At 36.4% G+C, this 20094-nt stretch overlaps 1 protein-coding gene and 1 pseudogene across 2 annotated transcripts in view; one reads left to right on the forward strand and one right to left on the reverse strand.

Moving 5' to 3' along the window:
• The window catches only part of CRY1 (cryptochrome circadian regulator 1), a 91969-nt gene that overhangs the window by 32770 nt on the left and 39105 nt on the right, over positions 1–20094 (forward strand). The window lies entirely within an intron of this gene.
• LOC136130646 (small ribosomal subunit protein eS8 pseudogene) lies at positions 15301–17098 on the reverse strand (annotated as a pseudogene).

Here is a 20094-nt window from a genome sequence, read left to right on the forward strand (position 1 = left end):
TTATCGTCAGCCACCATTTCCACTGTTACTTTTTTGAGGGTAATATGTTGTTCCTTTTTGTCTAATTTTAAATCTTCTCTTTCTGTGATATATTCTTCAGTTTTTCAATGATGAATATAGGTGTGAGTTTCTTTACATTTATTCCTCTTGGATTTGTAAGGCTCTTTGAACCTGAGAGTTGGTATCTTTCATCAGTTCTGATAATTTTTCAGCTGTTACCTTTTCAAATATTGCCCTTACTTCATCTTCCTTTCTCCTTTTGGAACCCTATTTGTACATGTGTTAGATATTTTCACTGTGTTCTTAAGGTCTTCTCCATAATTTTCATCTCTTTGTCTCTCAGTATTTCATTTTATAAAATTTCTTTATGTCAGCTTTACATTTCATAAGATCTCTTTTTAACTGCATCATTATGTTTTATTTCAATTAGTTTTTAATAGAAGTTTTCTTTGGTTCCTTTTCAAACATGCCATTTCTTACTCCCTAAACTTTTTGTCTTGTTTTTGTTTTTTGCTTGTTTGCCTGCTTTTATTTATACTTTTTTACTTTAAACATATTAATTAAATTATAATTTATCTGCTTTCAAAACGTATCCAAACTCAGACCATGTTTCATACCTCCATATTAACTACCTTGGCCCAAGACACTACATAGAATATTGCAATATTTTCCTTTTAGACTTTGCTGGTTCTGCGTTTCCTCCCATTTAACCTATTATGATTCTTTGTGACCATAAGATCAGTCTTCTAGTGACTTACTTCTCAGAGTAAAAGACAACATCCTTACAATAGTTTATAAGATATTATGTGAACTGGAACTTGATAACTTGCTAACCTAATCTTTTACTACTCTGCCTTTCACTCTGTGTGCTGCAGTCATACTGGCCTTTTGAGTATTCTTTTTACAGTAGTAGGCATACTCCCCATCTGGACTGTACATTTGCTGTTCCCTCTGCACAGAATATTCTTCTACCAGCATGGCTTACTCCCTCACTTGCCTTCAGGTTTCTGCACAAATGTTTCATTGTCACTGAGGATTTACCTGACAGTCTTATATAAAACAGCAATCTCCATTCTTTTATTCCCTAAAATCCCTATTCCCCCTTGAACCTTGTATTATTCACTTATTACCATTTGACTGATTTCTTTTTTGTTTCTTTATTATTCTGTCACCATCCCTCCCCCACTAGAATGTAAGCTGTACAGTAGTAAGAATGTCTTTTTTAAAAAAGTCACAGCTGTGTCCCTAATGTTTAGTACAGTCCCTGGTGCCTAGTAGGTTCTCAATAAATACTTGTTGAATAAATAAATGATTATATAGCATTGTTGAAACTGCTGTCAATATAGTGAGTAGGTACCATCATTTTGGGAAAGTCACAAATCATATTACATTAGAATACTGTGGTTCACCTTCTATGACTTTTCAGATTTCTTCTTCTTTTATTATTATTGTTGTTTTTGGTGTACTTATTTGGTTACGATTGGAGAAAGCTTCTGGCAAACTTGAGATAATTGTGTTTAATTTAGGTCATGGATCAGAAAAATAAGTATAATTTTTAGCGTTTTTTAATATTTTCAGAAAAGAAAATTTTTAGGCTATCTGACTATAAAAACCCATTATATATAGCTGTCTAAAACAGTTTGCTGTTTACAAATGTTTAATAGATTTTATTTAATTCCATGTAAGTCCCCTAGAGCCCCCAAATAAATCTCCTACCTGATTTTGCCTGTCCTTTTGAGGTTACAATGCAGTGCTCTCTAAAAATAGACAAAGATTAGTAGGAGGCCTAGATTACAAATACTTCAATGTGATTTTTGAAATGAGGACAGCATAAGTTACATATACTTGTACTAGTGTAATTCAATTCCAGAAGGTATATGATACTTGTATTAAAGATCATCTTACATTCCTAACACCAAGTGAAATGCTGTGCTATTAAAAGACCCATATCAAACATCATCTATGTGAAACTTCATGACCCTCCCTTGACAGATTTAACTCCTCCCTATTTTCTTAGTACCATAAACTTTGATCATACAGTTTAATAAGAGATATAATAGTTTATTTTTATACCTTATTTTCATTAAATTTGGGAGGCCTTCAGGATGGGAGTTCTGTGTTTTTGTATCTCAAGAAAATGCCCAAATGTTGATTTAAAGAACAAATGAATGAAAATGCTTCAGATATACTTTTCTATATTATGTCACTGGTTATTAGCATTAAAAATTATAAAAATGGTGTGGACCATACCACCAGTGGACCATAAAAATAGTAAAAGTTAATACATGCCTAAATATGATTTTTTACCTAAGTAAAATAATGTACTTCACACAATTAGTTCATTAAGTACATTTCTGTTGCTCTTTTTTCATCTACTTAGATTATGTTTTGTCATATAATTATGTAATATCTGTATGGTCAGGGAACATTTTTTATTTTCAGACGTGCAAACACATGCAATTGGAGTTTGTTTGTGGTCCATGGCAGGTCCAGACACTCTTGTTTGGAATTTAAGAAATGTCTCTATCTCTCTCTCTCTCTGTCATTGGAAACTGCATGACACAATAGACCAGTTGGATTTAATTGATATCTACAGGACATTACATCCAGAAAACAACCCAGAATACACATTCTTTTCAAGCACTCATGGAATGGTCTCTAGGATAGACAACATACTAGGTCACAAAACAAGCCTCAGCAAATTTAAAAGGATAGAAATTATTTCAAGCATCTTTTCTGACCACAGTTGTATGAAACTAGAAATCAACGATAGAAAGAAAAACAAGAAAAGAATTAACACATGGAGACTAAACAACATGCTACTAAAAATCCAGTGGGTCAACAATATGATCAAAGAAGAAATTAGAAAATACCTTAAGATAAATGAAAATGAAAACACAGCCTTACAAAATCTATGGTATACAACAAAAGCTGTTTTAAGAGGGAAGTTCATAGGGATACAGACCTTGCTCAAGAAACAAGAAAAATCTCAAACAACCTAACCTACCAGCCAAAATAATTAGAAAAAGAACAGACAAAACCCAAAGTCAGCAGAAGGAAGGAAATAATAAAGATCAGAGAGGAAATAAATACAATAGACATAAAAATATCAATAAAATCAAGAGCTGTTTTTTTGAAAAGATAAAATTGACAACCTCTAACCATGCTCACCAAGAAGAAAAGAGACTCAAATAAACAAAATAAGACATAAAAGAGGAGAAATAACAACAGATACCACAGAAATACAAAAAAATCATAAGAGAGTACTATGAAAAGTTATATGCCAACAAATTGGACAACCTAGACAAAATGGAGAAGCTTCTAGAAACATACAGCCTGCCAAAACTGAGTCAAGAAGAAATAGATGAATTGAATAGATGATCACTAGAAGTGAAATAGAATCTGAAATTTAAAAAACTCCCTCCAAATCAAAGTCAAGGTCCAGACAGCTTCACTGGGGAATTCTACCAAACATACAAAGAAGAACTTATACCTTTCCTGCTCAAATTATTACAAAAAATTGAAGAGGAGGGAACACTCCCAAATTCATTCTATGAAGCCACCATCACCCTGATACCAAAACCAGACAAAGACACTACAAAAAAAGAAAATTACAGGCCTAAGTCCTTCATGAATATAGATGGGAAAATCCTCAACAAAATATTAGCAAACCAAATCCAACAATACATACATACCATCATCAAGTTGGATTCATTCCAGAGTCACAAGGATGGCACAGCATACCCAAATCAATCAGTGTGATACACCACATTAACAAAAGGAAACACAAAAACCACATGAGCATCTTAATAGGTGCAGAAAAAGCATTTGACCAAGTTCAGTGTCCATTTATGATAAAAATTCTCACCAAAGTGGGTATAGAGGAAACATATCTCAACATAATAAAAGACATTTATGACACATCCACAGCTAACGCAATTCTCAATGGTGGAAAACTGAAAGACTTCCCACTGAATTCAGGAATAAGACGAGGATGCCCACCCTCACCACTTTTATTCCACATAGTATTGGAAGTCCTAACCACAGCAGTCAAACAAGAAAAAGATATAAAAGATATCCAGATTGGAAGGGAAGAGGTGAAGCTATCAGTATTTGCAGATGGCATGATAGTCTATGCGGAGAACCCTAAAGTCTCCACACAAAAACTATTAGAACTAATAAATGAATTCAGCAAGATAGCAATATATAATATTAATATACAGGAATCCATTGTATTTTTTTACACTAACAATGAAATATCAGAAAAAGGATGTAAAAAGAATCCTGTTTAAAATAACATTAAAAAAATAAAATACCTAGGTGTAAACCTAACCAAGGAGGTGAAAGACCTATACACTGAAAACAATAAAACATTGATAAAGGAAATTGAAGATGATTCAAAGAAATGGAAAGATATCCCATGCTCCTGAAAGGATTAATATTGTTAAAACGGCCGTACTATCCAAAGCAATCTGTGGATTTAATGCAATCCCTATCAAAATACCCATGACATTTTTCACAGAACTAGAACGAATGATCCTAGAATTTTTATGGAACCACAATGACCTAGATTTGCCAAAGCAATCCTGAGGAAAAAGAACAAAGCTGGAGGCATAACCCTCCCAGACTTCAGACTATACTACAAAGCGACAGTAATCAAAACAGCATGGTTTTGGCACAAAAACAGATATATGGATCAATGGGACAGAATAGAGAGCCCAGAAATAAACCCACACACCTACAGTCAATTAATCTATGACAAAGGAGGCAAGAATATACAATGGAGACAAGACAGACTCTTCAGTAAGTGGTGTTGGGAAGGCCAGACAGCTGCATGTAAATCAGTGAAGTTAGAACACTTCCTCACACCATATACAAAAATAAGCTCAAAATCCTGAGGAAAGACCTAACTATATGATATGACACCATAAAACTCCTAGAAGAGAATATAGGCAAAACATTCTCTGAGATAAATCATAACTATATTTTCTTAGATCAGTCTCCCAAGGCAAAAGAAATCAAACAAACAAACAAACAAAAAAACACATGGGGCCAAATCAAACGTAAAAGCTTTTGCACCGCCCAGGAAACCATCAACAAAATGAGAAGACAGGGGCTTCCCTGGCGGCGCAGTGGTTGAGAGTCCGCCTGCCGATGCAGGGGACATGGGTTCATGCCCCGGTCCGGGAAGATCCCACATGCTGCGCAGCGGTTGGGCCCGTGAGCCATGGCCGCTGAGCCTGCGCGTCCGGAGCCTGTGCTCCGCAACGGGAGAGGCCACAGCAGTGAGAGGCCCGCGTACCGCAAAAAAAAAAAAAAAATGAGAAGACAAAGTATGGACTGGGAGGAGATATTTGCAAATGATGTGATTGACAGAGGGTTAATATTTAAAATATACAAATAGCTCATACAACTCAATATTGAAAAAACAATCAATGTAATCAGAAAGTGGGTAGAAGACCCGAATAGAAATTGTTCCAAAGAAGACATACAGATGGCCAACAGGCACATGAAAAGATGCTCAACATCACTAATTATTAGAGAAATGCAAATCAAAACCACAATGAGGTGTTACCTCACAGAGGGCAGAATGGCTATCTTCAAATGCTGGAGAAGGTGTGGAGAAAAGGGAACTCTCCTACACTGTTGGTGGGAATGCAAATTGGTGCAGCCACTATGGACAACAGTATGGAGGTTACTTAAAAAGCTAAAAATAGAGCTACCATATAATCCAACAATCCCACTCCTGGACATATATCCAGAAAAGGCAAAAACTCTAATTCGAAAATATATGTGCACCCCAGTGTTCATAGCAACATGGTTTACAATAGCCAAGACATGGAAACAACTGAAGTGCCCATTAACAGACGACTGGTTTAAGAAGATGTGATATACGTATACATACGTATGTATATGTATATGTATACATATGTATGTATATGTATACACACACACACACAATGGAATATTTACTCAGTCATAAAAAAAGAATGAAGTGTTGTCATTTGGACCTAGAGAGTATTATACTTAGTGAAGTAATTCAGACAGAGAAAGACAAATATTATATGGTATCATATGTGGGATCTAAAAAATAATACAAATGAATACAAAACAGAAACAGACTCACAGATATAGAAAACAAATTTACGGTTACCAAAGGGAAAAGGGAGGGGGGAGGGATAAATTAGGGGTATGGGGATAACAGATACAGACTACTATATATAAACTAGATAAGCAACAAGGATTTACTATATAGCACATAGGATTATGTTCAATATCTTGTAATAACCTAAATGGAAAATAATCTAGGAAAAAAATATATCTGAATCACTTTGCTATATACCTAAAACTAACACAATATTGTAAAACAACTATACTTAATTTTTAAAAAGAGAGATTTCAGAAGGGTTCCAGTCAGTGGCTAGTAGATCCTCCTGGTTAGACTAAAGAGCTGAAAAATCTTAAGGCTGTTGTCCGATAGAACTTTAACATTCTGCGCAAATTGGAGAGAGGCCTGTCTAGAGAAGAATCGAGGGTGTGACCTCTCTTGAATGGAGAGGACTAAAGTCAGACTCATAGGAAATTCATTGTTTTAAAGAGAGTTCTACTGGTGGAAGCACCACAGTGTGAACTGAGATGGCTGTAGTTACACAAAGACTTCTGGGGGCCCAAGTTTCTTTGAGTAGGGACAGAGTGAGAAAGCCAATCAGCTGCCAACAAGGGCCATTTCTCATGGAAATGCAAAGACCCCTCCAAGGGCAGAGCTCTGAAGAACAAAGGACTGCAGTCTATTCTACTTAGTAAAGCACACTTTCCTGACTTTTCTCTTCCCTGTCTCCTCACTGTGCTCCCTGAGATGACCGTCAAGTAAATTTCCCATTTTCAAGTTCTTGTCTCAGGGTCTGATTTTGGAAAATCAGACTATGATGCCAGGCATCCTTATTTTGTCCTCAACTATAGTGGAAACTCCACTAGTGTTTTCCCACTAAGTATGATGCTAGATAACTCTGGAGAGAAGGGTTGAGTGACCTAAGACCTGGCAAGAAGACACATGTATAGGGATAAGCTGAGGAGGATGAGGAGTCCCAAGAATAAGATAGATTTGAGGGCCAGCAGAGGGTCATGGCCAGTGAGAAAGTTGGGGTAGGGAATAAAATAGCACTAGTGCTTTAGGGTGGAGATGTCTAATATTCAACTTTTAATTGTTACCTGTCTTGTAGTGTCATTTCCTACCACTACTCTAAACTTTCAATAAGAGTCTGCTGTCCATTAAAAAAAACGGTGGTGAAAGATAGGTATGAAGTGTCCAACTATTTTTTTATCACTGTTTTTATTATAGATTAGTTGTTGAATTCCATCAGGTTCATTTTATGAACATCGTGACTCATCTACTCTTCTCCAGAATGATCATTATGAATAAAGCTACTGTGAACATTTTTGTATATGTCTCCCATTAAACATGTCCACACATTTTGGGGATATATATACATAGAAGTGGCATTGCTGGATTATAAAGTGGGCATTTCTTCACTGTTAGTAGACACTGCCAGTTTTCTCAAGTGGTTATATCATTCACATTCCCACCAGCAGTGCATGGGAGTCTGAGATTACCTGTGGTGTTGTCAACACTTGTTAGTTTTTTTATTTTCAGTCATTCTGATAGATGTGAAGTGTTATTTCATTATAGCTTTAATTTTCACTTCATGATTACCAAAGAAGTTGAGCATTTTTTCATGTGGTTAGTAGTCATTGGATACTGTCTTTCGGGAAGTGCCTGTTCAGCTCCTGTGTCCGTTTTTCCATTGTGTTAATATTTTGCTCACTGATTTATAAAATTTCGTTAAACACATTTTTAAAACAACTTAAATATGGGGGTTAAGATGGGCTGAAGTAAAAACATGGGAAAAGATATACCATGCAAAGGCTAACAGAAAGCTGGTATCGCTTTAGTAATATCAGATAAAGTAAAGTTTAAAGCAAGAAGCGTAATTGTTAGAGATAAAAAGGGATGTTTCACAGTCATTAAAATGGACAGTCCTCCAGAAAGATATAGCAATTCTAAATTTGTATGTGTAAAATATAGCCTCAAAATACAGAAAGCCAAAGCTGATAGAACTAAAAGGAGAAACAGACAAATTCAAAGTCACAGAGAAATATTAATACACTTCTTTCAGTAACTAATGGAGCAAGCAGGCCAAATATCAGTAGTGTTATAAAGGATTGGAGCAATATGATTAACAACTTTGACTTAATTCACATATGTAGAGCATTTTATCCAACACCTACAGTGTACATATTCTTTTCAAGGGCACATCGAAAGATTAACAAAATTAATTGTATCCTGGATTATAAAGCAAGTCTCATATTTCACAACATTGAAGTAACAGAGAATATGCTCTCTAATCACAATGAAATAAGCTCAGAATTAATAACAAAAAGATAATTAGAAAAGCCCCAAATACTGATAGTTAAGCAATATTCTTATAAATAATAAAGAAGAAATCACAGTGGAATTTTTAAATATTTTGAACAAAATGACAATGACATACCAAAATTTGTGGGATACAGCTAAAGACATTTATGGCCCTAAAAGCATCAAGTTGAAAAGAAGAAAGACTGAAAAATCTGAAACAAGCATTCTTTTCCAAGAAGTTGAAAAAAAAATCAGAAAAACTAAACTGCAAGAAAGTGAAAGGAAGGAAATAATAAATATGAACAAAAATTAAAACTGAAACAAACAAAATTAAAATTAAAACCTCTTGAAACAAACAGAATAAAACAAACAAAATCCCCAAAGCTCTTTGTCCTGTATTTTCCCATTTCAGTAAATAGAAATTTTATCCTATCATGTGCTCTGAATTTGGAATCAACCTTGACTGCTCTCTTTCTCTCACACCTCACATTTATCAGGTGATCCTATAGATGGGGGGTCCCCAAGTCCCAGTCCGCAGACCAGTACAGGTCTGTGGCCTGTTAGGAACTGGGCCACACAGCAGGAAGTGAGTGGCGAGCGAGCATGCCGCTCCCCATTGCTTGCATTACCGCCTGAATCATCCCCCACCAACCCCCGTGGAAAAATTGTCTTCCACGAAACTGGTCCCTGGTGCCATAAAGGTTGGGGACCGCTGCTATAGGTTATACCTTAAAAATATATCCAAAATCCAGTCACTTCTCATTCCCTTTGTTGATTACAGCCTGACCTAAGCCATCATTATCTCTTACCTGGATAACTGCTGTAATTTCTTAATTGATCTCTGTATTCCCTCTCTTAGCCCAGTTCTTCATATGATAGTCAGAATTACCCTGTAAAACCTTCATGTCACTCTTGCTCTCTTATCTTTCCAGTCCCTTTCCATTTCTCTTGGCATAAAAGCCAAAGAAAGCCCTTACAATTACCAAGGGGACCCTGAATAATTTGCTCACCTCGTCTTATTTTTTGCCTTCTTCCTGTCCCTCCCTGAGCTGCAACCATACTAGCCATCTTGCTGTTCTTCAGACATGCTATTGAATCTCTAGGCTGTCACACTTGCTGTTCCTTTTCCCAAATATCCACTTGGCTTACCTCACTTCAGAACTCTGCTAAGTCTCACCTTATTAATGAAATCTTCTCAATCAACCCATAAAACAGCAATCCCCTTCCCCCATACTTGGCACTCCCTACTTTTTTTCTGTAATATATGCCTGGCACCTAGTAGACGCTCAAGTGTTTATTTGTTAAATGAATAAATTCATGGATGGAACTATTCAAGTGGTTACTACCGGAAGTGATGTGAAAGTAATATCTATGTAGGAAAAACTTCCCAAACCTGTTTATTTCAGGATACAATGCTCTGATTCTTCTGTTTTTTTGTTTTATCTTGAAATAAGTTTAGGCTTACAGAAGAGTTACAAAAATAATACAGAGAGAGGGCTTCCCTGGTGGTGCAGTGGTTAAGAATCCGCCTGCCAATGCAGGGGACACGGGTTCAATCCCTGGTCAGGGAAGATCCCATATGCCGTGGAGTAACTAAGCCCGTGCACTACAACTACTGAGCCTGCACTCTAGAGCCTGTGAGCCACAGCTACTGAGCCCGCGTACCACAACTACTGAGCCCACGTGCCACAACCACTGAAGCCCACGCACATAGAGCCTGTGCTCCACAACAAGAGAAGCCACCGCCATGAGAAGCCCATGCACTGCAATGAAGAGTAACCCCTGCTCGCTGCAACTAGAGAAAGCCTGCATGCAGCAATGGAGACCCAACACAGCCAAAAAATAATAATACAGAGAGTTACTGTATACCCTTCACCCAGCATCTCTTAATGTTAATACCTTATATAATCATAATACAACTATCAAAAGTAAGAAATTAGCATTGGTACAATGCTGTTAACGAAAGTACAGACTTTATTTGAATTTCACTGATTTTTCCACTAGTAGTTTTTTCTGTCCCAGAGTCCAGTCTAGAATTCCCTATTTCATTTAGTCATCATGTCTCCTTAATTTCTTCTGGCCGGTAACAATATCTCAGTCTTTCCTTATCTTTCAAGACCTTAAGACTTTTAAAAGTACTAGTCAGGCATTTTGTAGGATCTCCCTCAATTTGGACTTATCTGATGTTTTCTCATGATTAGGTCAAGGTTTTGCATTTTTGAAAAATACCACAGAAGTGATATGGCCTTGTATCAGGGGAGACATGGTATCAGTGTGTCTTATTACTGGTGATATTACCTTTGATCATATGGTTAAAATAGTGTCTTCTGGGTTTCTCCACTGTAAAATTACTATTTTTTTCCTTTGTAATTAATAAATATTTTGGAAGAGATATTTTGATAAATAGTTTGATAAATATTCTTTTTCTCCTGATACTTTCAGATATTAATTTTAGTATTCATCAGTGGATCTTGCTTGAAGCAATTATTATGTGCTATTCCAATCATGATTTTTTTCATTCCTTCTATATTTATTAGTTGGAATTCTTCTGTAATGAAGACTTATTCCTTCTCCCCCCATTTATTTATTCAATAATTTATTTATAAAAGTGTGGGTTTATATTTGTTTTATTCTTTGGGTTATAATCTATTACTGTTACTGTTTATTTTGTTTAAATTGGTCCAGCTTTGACATCCATCTTATTTTTAGACATGCACCCATCTTATTTCTCTTGAGCACTTCCTTACTTTCTGGCACCATGAGATGCTCCAGCTCATCTTGTATTTTTCTTGCTCTGCCCTGAAATCAGCCACTGCTCTGTGGAATCCTGGTTCTTCTAATTGGAGAAGGATATTTAGAAACCAAGATCTGGATACTGTTTCATCTTTTATAGCCTTTTTTTGTGTCCTGGCACTCTTTTTCTTCTTCTTCTTTTTTCATAGTCCTACCACCATGAAAACCTCTGAAAAACTTGACTTATATCTAGAGGAAAGTTAACATTATTAGAAGAGAATTTTCTGATAGGAATATCAGAAAACCACTATGTGTAACTCCGTCATTTGCTTTTGTGCATGTGTTGAACAGATTTTATTTAGTTCTATTTTAATCCTCTAAAGCTTAGAAGTAGATTTTAAATATGATTTTTGGCCTGTCCTCACAGTGTTACAATGTAATCGTTTCTAAAAATACGCATGGGATAGTAAAAGTCTTAGATTTCAAGTACTTTGTGATTTGGGGATTAGGGAGGCATAAATTACATAGCCTTATACTAGTGTAAATTAACCTCAGAAGTTAAAATATATTTCAAGTAAAGACTGACTTAAATTGTTATCACAAAGTGCTGTGATAGATAATAAAGATCCAGGTCAGTCATACCTGTAAAATTTTAGAGCTCTTCCTCAGCATAATTGCCTGCCTTCTACATGTCCTTTAACAATAGGGACTTCAGTAATACAATTACTAGTAATAGTAATTACTAGTAATGAATTTGCACATCTTATTCTCCTTGAACTTGGAGGCTCCAAGGACTGGAATTCTGGATGTATTTATTTATTTATTATTTATTTTTATTTTTGGCTGAGTTGGGGTCTTTGTTGTCGCGCACAGGCTCTCTCTAGTTGTGGCGAGCAGGGGCCACTCTTCGTTGCAGTGCATGGGCCTCTCATTGCAGTGGCCTCTCCTGCTGCGGAGCACAGGCTCCAGGCGTGCGGGCTTCAGCAGTTGTGGTTCACAGGCTCAGTAGTTGTGGCTCGCAGGCTCCAGAGCGCAGGCCCAGCAGTTGTGGCTCACGGGCCCAGTTGCTCCGCGGCATGTGGGATCTTCCCGGACTAGGGCTCGAACCCATGTCCCCTGCATTGGCAGGCGGATTCTCAACCACTGCGCCACCAGGGAAGCCCTGGATTTATTTTTTTGTGTCCTATTTAGATGCCCAGATGTTGGTTTATGAATGAAAAAATGTACCTCAGAATATGTGACTCTACATTTTATTAGATTACTAATAATTAATTCTCAAATATCTCTAAAGAGAGTAAAAGTTAATGTGAATCTAAATGAGTCTGTTTACCAAATAAGAAGAGATATGATAGTACTTCGGGTTCATTTAGTTTCAGTTATGTTTCTCTAAGCATAGAACAAGTTCTGTATGTAGTTATATAGCATCTGTAAAGATGAGACGTTTCTTATTTTCAACTATGAAATTAATGGGATGTGTTTGAGGTCCATGACTAGTTCATAACTCACTTATTAATAATTAAGTAAACTTGACCCCTTTTTGTTTTTGAGAACTGCATCAGACTCAGGATTCTAAAATTTCAGTTTGATTCCCATGGTATCTTCTTCTCTGCCTTTTTTTTTTTTGACCCTTTACCATCTCACCCCCTACTCTATCCTTCTTTGTTCATTCTTGCTTCTCTGTCCCATCAGTCTTTGGTTCTCTGTCCCATATAAGACATATAAGAGTATATGTCCCATATACGCTTGCTTCTTTCTATCATGTGTCCTTACTTCTCTCATGTGTTATTGCATCTTTATCCCCCCTCCCTCCCTTCCTTCCATCAGTCATTCTTTCCGTATTTCCTTCTGGGAGTACACATATCTGTCCTCTGCTTCTGTATATCCAGACCTCATTCCATCCTTCCTTTTCTTATTCCTTCTCTCTCTCCAGCTGTTCTGTCCTATCATTCCTTCTGTTCATTCAAAGCGAAGGTCCTTTCTTCCATCAGTTCTTCTTTTCCTTTATCTAGTCTAATGACTACCATATATGTACTGATGAATTCCAATTTTATATCTTCCACCCACACACTTCTACCTTGGACTCCAGATTTAACAATCCCACTTCCTGTGCTATATTACCTCCTGAATTCCTACCAAGATACCAACTGCTCTTATCATTTTCACTATTACCACTGTTATTCATGCCACCATCATCTCTCCTCTAGAGCAGTATAGTAGCCTCCTAAGTAGTCTTCCTATTTCTGCCCTTTGCCTGATACTCATTTCCTACCCAGCAGTCCAAGTGATTATTTTAAAAGTTGTCATGTCATGTCCCAGTCTCTGCTCAAAACCTTTCAAAGGATTCCTATCTTTTTTTTATTGAGGTAACATTGGTTTATAGGTTTCATGTGTAAATTATATTTTAATTTATGTGTACACTGTAGCATGCTTACCACTAATACAGTCACCGTACAGTTAACCCCCTTTACCTATTTTGCGCTTCCATCCTCTCTGGTAACCACCAATCTTATTTTTCACAGATGAAAATAGAGATCTTATTTTTTTCTTTTTTCCCCAGCTTTATTGAGATATAATTGACATGTAACTAGTCTTTTTCTGAAGAAGAGAAATTTCACATAGGACCGTTAGACTACTGAAAAGCATTACACATAGATCTGGGAAAGCATGCTTTTGAACACGTTAGACATTTTATTTAGTTATGTGTAAATCCTTTAAAGCCTAGAAGTACATCTTGTACTTGATTTTTGCCTAACCTGGTAGAGTCACAATGCTCTGGTTTCTCAAATTAGACAAGGAGTAAGAGTTCTAGATTATACATAGCTTTGTATGATTTTTGAGATCAGAGAGGCTTAAGTTACATAGATTGTATTAGTGTAAATCGATTCCAGAGATTGAGTGATCTTGGCCCTTTTAAACTCTATTATTAATTTTAATAATTTTCTGTATATTCCTTTTTGTTATATGTTGATAGTGTCAATACCCATATCATCTGTAAATAATCATGTTTTTGTTTCTTCTTCTCCCATCCTTACACCCTTTATCTCTTGATCTTCTTATTACTACACTTGTTAGTCCTACTAGTAACAGGTTGAACAGAAGCCGTGGCAGGCATCCTTGTCTTCTTCCCAATCCTAAAAGAAGTACTTTCAACATTTTACCATTAAATATGATGTTTTGTGTACTTTTTGTGAATACCCTTTTTCACATTAAGGAGGTTACCTTCTAGTCCTGGTTTGTTGAGGCTAAAATGAAATTGAATTTTAATAGCTACTCTTTCTGCATCTGTTCAGTTGGTCATGTGAAATTTCTTTATTCTATGAATGAGGTGAATACACTAACCAGTTTTTAAACATTAAACTAATCAACTTTCTGTGGATAAGCCCAACTTGATCATGATGTATATTTTTTAATGTATTGTTGTATTTGGCTTGCTAATATGGTATGCTTGTGAGTGAGCTTAGTTTGTGATTTTCCTTTTGTACTGTCCTTGTCTGATTTTGGTATCAAGGTAAATCTCACCTCATAAAGTGAGTTAAGGAGTGTTCCTTTTTTGTCTATTCTCTGTATGAGGTTAGAATCCTCTGTAAAATTAAAACTGTCTATTTCATGAATGTTTGGTAGAACTCATCTGTACAGCTGACTGGCTCTTGTGTTTTCCATATAAGATTTTTAACCACGAATTCAGTTTCTTTAGTAGCTATGAGACCGTTCATGTTCTTTATTTGCTCTTGAGTCAGTTTTGGTAAGTTTTAAATTTCTTCTTGAGTCAGTTTTGGTAAGGAATTTATCCATTTTATCAAAGTTTTCAAATTTATTTGCATAAAATTTTTCATACTGCCTTATTTGCCATTTAATCCCTGCAATATCTGAGATTATATCCTCTTTTTTATTCTTAATATTGCTTATTTTGTCTGCTCTCAATTTTTCCCTTAATTTACCTTGTCAGAGTTTTACAGTATTGTTTCTTCAAGTAATAAATTTTGGCTTTGTTGTTTCTATTATGTATTTGTGTTCTCTTTTCACTAATTCCTGCTCTTGATCATTTCCTTCTTTCTTTTTCTTCTTTAGAACATAGAGAACAATAGATGAACAATAGAACAATAAACATCTTTATTACTTGAGCTAAGATAGGAGTAATCAATGTAATAAAGTAATCAATGCCCTTTCCGGGCATTGATTTTCCTCAGCTAGAACTCCAGCTCCTTGCATTCTAGCACATAGCCATCTGCTTGGCCACACTGGCCTGGTTTTGAAACAATGCATGCAAGGAGCTTGCCCTGCTGGAACTGCTCCTCCAGAAGACTGCTGATTTTGGCATTCTTTTTCCTTTCATCATATTTCTTCTGAATTTTCTTTTATTGTTTTTTGTTTAAAATCCCTTCCTCCTCGGAAGTCAGCTTGGCTCCCTTCTTGCGGCCCCGGGGCAATGCATAGTGGGACTCCTACCACTGTCAGAATAGTGTGCTGTCAGTGAGCACGATGCAGTTCTTCACCAGGGTCTTGGTACTGACCAGTTCATTGTTGGAGGCACTGTAAACTATAATAAGCCTCGTTTTGCACGTACAACACTCCAAGCCTCAGGGGAAGTTCCCCACGTCCAGCCTCAAGTTCCCCACGTCCAGCAACTTCTTGTTGCCTCCCTGCATGTGGAATGTGTGTATGAGGCAGGGGTCAATCTTAGTGTTGGCAGCGGGGATTCCCAGCTCATACTTCTGCTTCTTGTGGTAGGTTTTTCTCTTGTTCCTAGTCTTGTGGCGCTCGTGCCAGTTGTTCCAAGATATGGCTATTGCTCAGTGCTGGCTGGAAAGAGATCATTTCCTTCTTTATATTTTTTAAAGATTTATTCTGCTGTTTTCCTAACTCAATTTCAAGTCTGTTTTTCTAATGCAAGGATTTAAGCCTATACATTTTCTTCTAATACCTCTTTTTTGTTGTTTTTCATTCTGTGCATTTTAGTTATATTTTTTTCATTATCATTCAGTTTTAGGTATTTACTAAAATCCATTTTGATGTTCTTTGTCTGATAAATTGTTTGGAGAAGTGTTTTTTTTTTTTTTTGCGGTACGCGGGCCTCTCACTGTTGTGGCCTCTCCCGTTGCGGAGCACAGGCTCTGGACGCGCAGGCTCAGCGGCCATGGCTCACGGGCCTAGCCGCTCCGTGGCATGTGGGATCTTCCCGGACCAGGGCACGAACCCATGTCCCCTGCATCGGCAGGCGGACTCTCAACCACTGCGCCACCAGGGAAGCCCGGAGAAGTGTTTTTTAATTTCAAAATGTATGATAGATACCAATTCCTTTAAATCTGTTGAATAGTATTATGACCTAGTACAGGGTCAATTTTCATGAGTATTCCATGTATACTTGCATAAACGTTCTCTACTTATTGGATATAATGTTCTCTGACTGCTTTGTATCTTATGTCTTTGTCTTTGGTTTTGTGTAGTTTCTAGATGTGGATGTATCTAGATGGTGTATGGTGTATCTAGATGTGGATCCTTTCTCTGTCTCTGTCTCATCTCTCCTTCTCTGTATCTCTGCTTACTTTTATCTGTTCTTTATTTCTGTTTTTATTTCCCCTCCTCTCCATCCCACCTCCCAACCATATCCCCATGTACCTCTCTTTTTTACCCTGCTTGAGATTCATGAGCTTCTTGAATTGATATCTTTCAGTGGTTCTGGAAAATTCTCAGTAATTTTCAGGTCTCTTATTCTGCAACTCAGATTAAGTTCTTATTTCCTTGTGTATTTTATGATTGATTGATTGATTTTTGCTGGAACTTTTTCTGTAGAAATTGAAGCATGGGTTGAAGTTGAGAATCCAGAGAGGATTTATAATTTCTTTTAACAATTATCTCAGATCACAACCAACCTGGGACCACGTTAAATGCAATGATATGCTTAAGACGTTTGGTACCATTTAAATTCCATGAATTTACATTGAGATTATGCATGGGGGGGGGGATGCACAAGAATTTTTTAATAAAATAAATAATTTTAGATTTATAGAAAATGTGCAAATATAATACAGAGAGTTCCTGATTACTCTATACCCAGTTTCCCCCAATATTAACATCTTACGTTACCACCGTATTTTTGTCAAAACTAAGAAATCATAGCACTAGCTGAATTCCAGACTGTATTCAGATTTCCACTAATGTTCTTTTTGTGTTCCAGGATTTCATCCAAATTACCACATTGCATTTAGTCATGTGTCCTTAGTCTCCTCTGTCCTGTGACAGTTCCTCAGGCTTCCCTTGTTTTTTATGACCTTTTTGATTTAGAGTACTGGTCATGTATCTTGTAGAATAGTCTTCAATTTAGTTTTGTCTGATGTTTTTCTCATCTGTGGAGTGGGGTTATGGGTTTTGTGGAAAATACCACAAAGGTGAAGTGTTCTTCTCATCATATCATATACCAAGATGTACATGATACATGACTGACTTATCACTGATGATGTTTGCTCCGATATGTGGTTGCAATACTGTTTGCCAGTTTTCTCCACTGTGAAATTACTATGTTTAACCTTTCCATTCAGGAATGGGAGATTTTATTTTCTTTCAGCCCAGACTGAGTAGAGACAGGCAAGTTTCCTTCCTGTCCTATTAAGATTTATGTCTTATTTACATTTGAACTGTGGATGGAGCTCTTTAAAGCCCAGGTTTTATATTGAGGGTCTATTATTAGTTTCCTCAGTTGGATGGGCCTTGGGCTTTATCTCCTGTCCTCCTCAACCTGGATTATGTTTAAGCTTTCCAGGGCTCTGTAGAAATCCTCAAGGCTAAAGCTGACCTTAGCACTCTGCTTAACCTCTTATGATTCCTTACTTTTGGGACAGTCCAGTGAATTATGTTTAAAAGTTTCCTTTTGTTGTTTTTTGTTAACTTTTTGTTAGTTATTTCCATTGAGGTATCTTAATCCAATGTACTGTCAGCAACAGAAGTTAGTAGGTTTCTTTTGACATTGATTTTGAATATTTTTAAAAGTGTTAACACTTGTGTTGGGGGGGAAATACAGCTTAGACTTAGGAAGTATGTTGCTTGTAGTCATTCTCCCAATTCCTCACTCCCCCCGACCCAAACACACACAGTTCTTACGAGTTTCTTAATTTAAGGATACTGTTTTCTCTGCTTTGATTGATCTTTCCTACTTGATCCTCATGATCAACACCTATTGATTCCAAACTCTGTTCAAGTGTTTTCTTCCTCATGCCTTCTCCTGTCTCCTTTCCCCTGCCCCCACACACAGAGTTTGATTTCTTCTGTGCTGCCATAATATACCCTTCATTAAGAAATATGAAGACATATATATCAGTGTTGGTTTGAATATTATGGTAGATGTTATTATTATTCATCATTATTCACCTGCAGGAAGTTTATGCTTCTGCCTTCTTGAAGTTTGGCTTGCCCATGTAACCTGCTTTAACCAATTATATGTGAGCAGAAATGCCTTGCCTGCAGTAGATACACAGCATGAGTGAGAAATAAACTTTATTTATTTTAAGACACTGAGCTTTGAGAGTTGTTTGTTACCTCAGTGTAACCTAACATATTGTCTTAATTGACACACATGCTCATCCCTCATCTTGAAGGCAAAAGCTGTATTTTAGTCGTCTTTATGTCCTTAAAGCTGCCAGCCTAATTTTCCTAAAACGTTTTAGATTATTATATATCCTTCAGGAAAGTAACATTATATAGTGCAAAGAACATGGGTTTAGAGTCAGACACATCAAAATTAAAAAAATTTTTATTTGATTGCTTAGCTGAGTTACTTTGGAAGATGTCCTTGAATTTTAGATTCATTTTTAAAATGAGATACCTTATAAAGTTGTTGGGAATATAGTATATGTAAAGTACCTAATCCAGCAGACATTCTTTCCCTCTCACATTTCTTACTTCTCCATTGACTATTGAATCAAGTCTTTAAAAGTCCCTTTCTCCTGCTTTCATTAATGTATTTATTTGGTTAGTCATTAGATAAATATTTTTTGAACTGCTACTATATGTCAGGCATTGTCTAGTTACTGTGAAGTGGTGAACAAGGCCTAGTCCCAGTCTTTAAGGTGGTTACAGTCCTATGGCCAATAATTCTCCCTTCCTGTCTTCAGCTATCAAGCAAAGTTATATTAATACTGCAAGTCCTCTCTACCATCACCTTGAAAATTCTGCCTAAATTTCTCCCCATCTCAAAAAAAAGAAAAAAATCAGAAGTGATTGTTCCCTCCTGATTGTTCAAAGCAAATTACTGGTATTCATATGTGTCTCTTATAATATATATTGCATTCTGCCATAACAGATTCTGTTATATTCATGTACATCATGTACATTTTCAAGTTTCTTTTCTAAATTTTATGCTCGAGTGTTGGAATTTCATATCATTTATCTTGTATTCCTCAAATCAAGAATATTATGTGGATAATGAATGTCATTCGTTAGAAGGTGTTTTGGGAATTTATGGGGGCATTTTTGGTAGTCACAGTGATTGGAGGGTCCTAGTGGAATTAATGAGGAGAGACTGAGGATGGAAAACTTCTTGTAGTGCTCAGGACAGTCTCTCAAAATAAATAGTTGTCCTGAGTCCCACATAACTTTCAAATATTATACTAGATGTTTCGTGAAACTTCTAGTAAGAAAAACTTATTCATGATTTTCAAAATCTAGAGCCTAAATCCATTTTTATGTGTAAACACTAGGTATTTTTTACACAATTTTAATATACATTGAGTGTTCCTAAAATATATTGATCACCAATGTGAATCAAGGGAAGATTGAACTTTGTCTAGACCTCTACTAAATCTTGCTCAACATTACAGAAAACCAAAGGCAGTAACACTCATGGTATTTGGGTCACCAATAATACAACTGTATCATTCTGTTTTTGTAGCTGTTGAATTTAAAATGATTCTGTATGTAGGTGCAGGCATCCAACTAATTCATTGTCTTTTTGTTTC

Source organism: Phocoena phocoena, chromosome 11 (genome assembly GCF_963924675.1).
Source record: "Phocoena phocoena chromosome 11, mPhoPho1.1, whole genome shotgun sequence".
NCBI classification, from domain to species: Eukaryota; Metazoa; Chordata; class Mammalia; order Artiodactyla; family Phocoenidae; genus Phocoena; species Phocoena phocoena.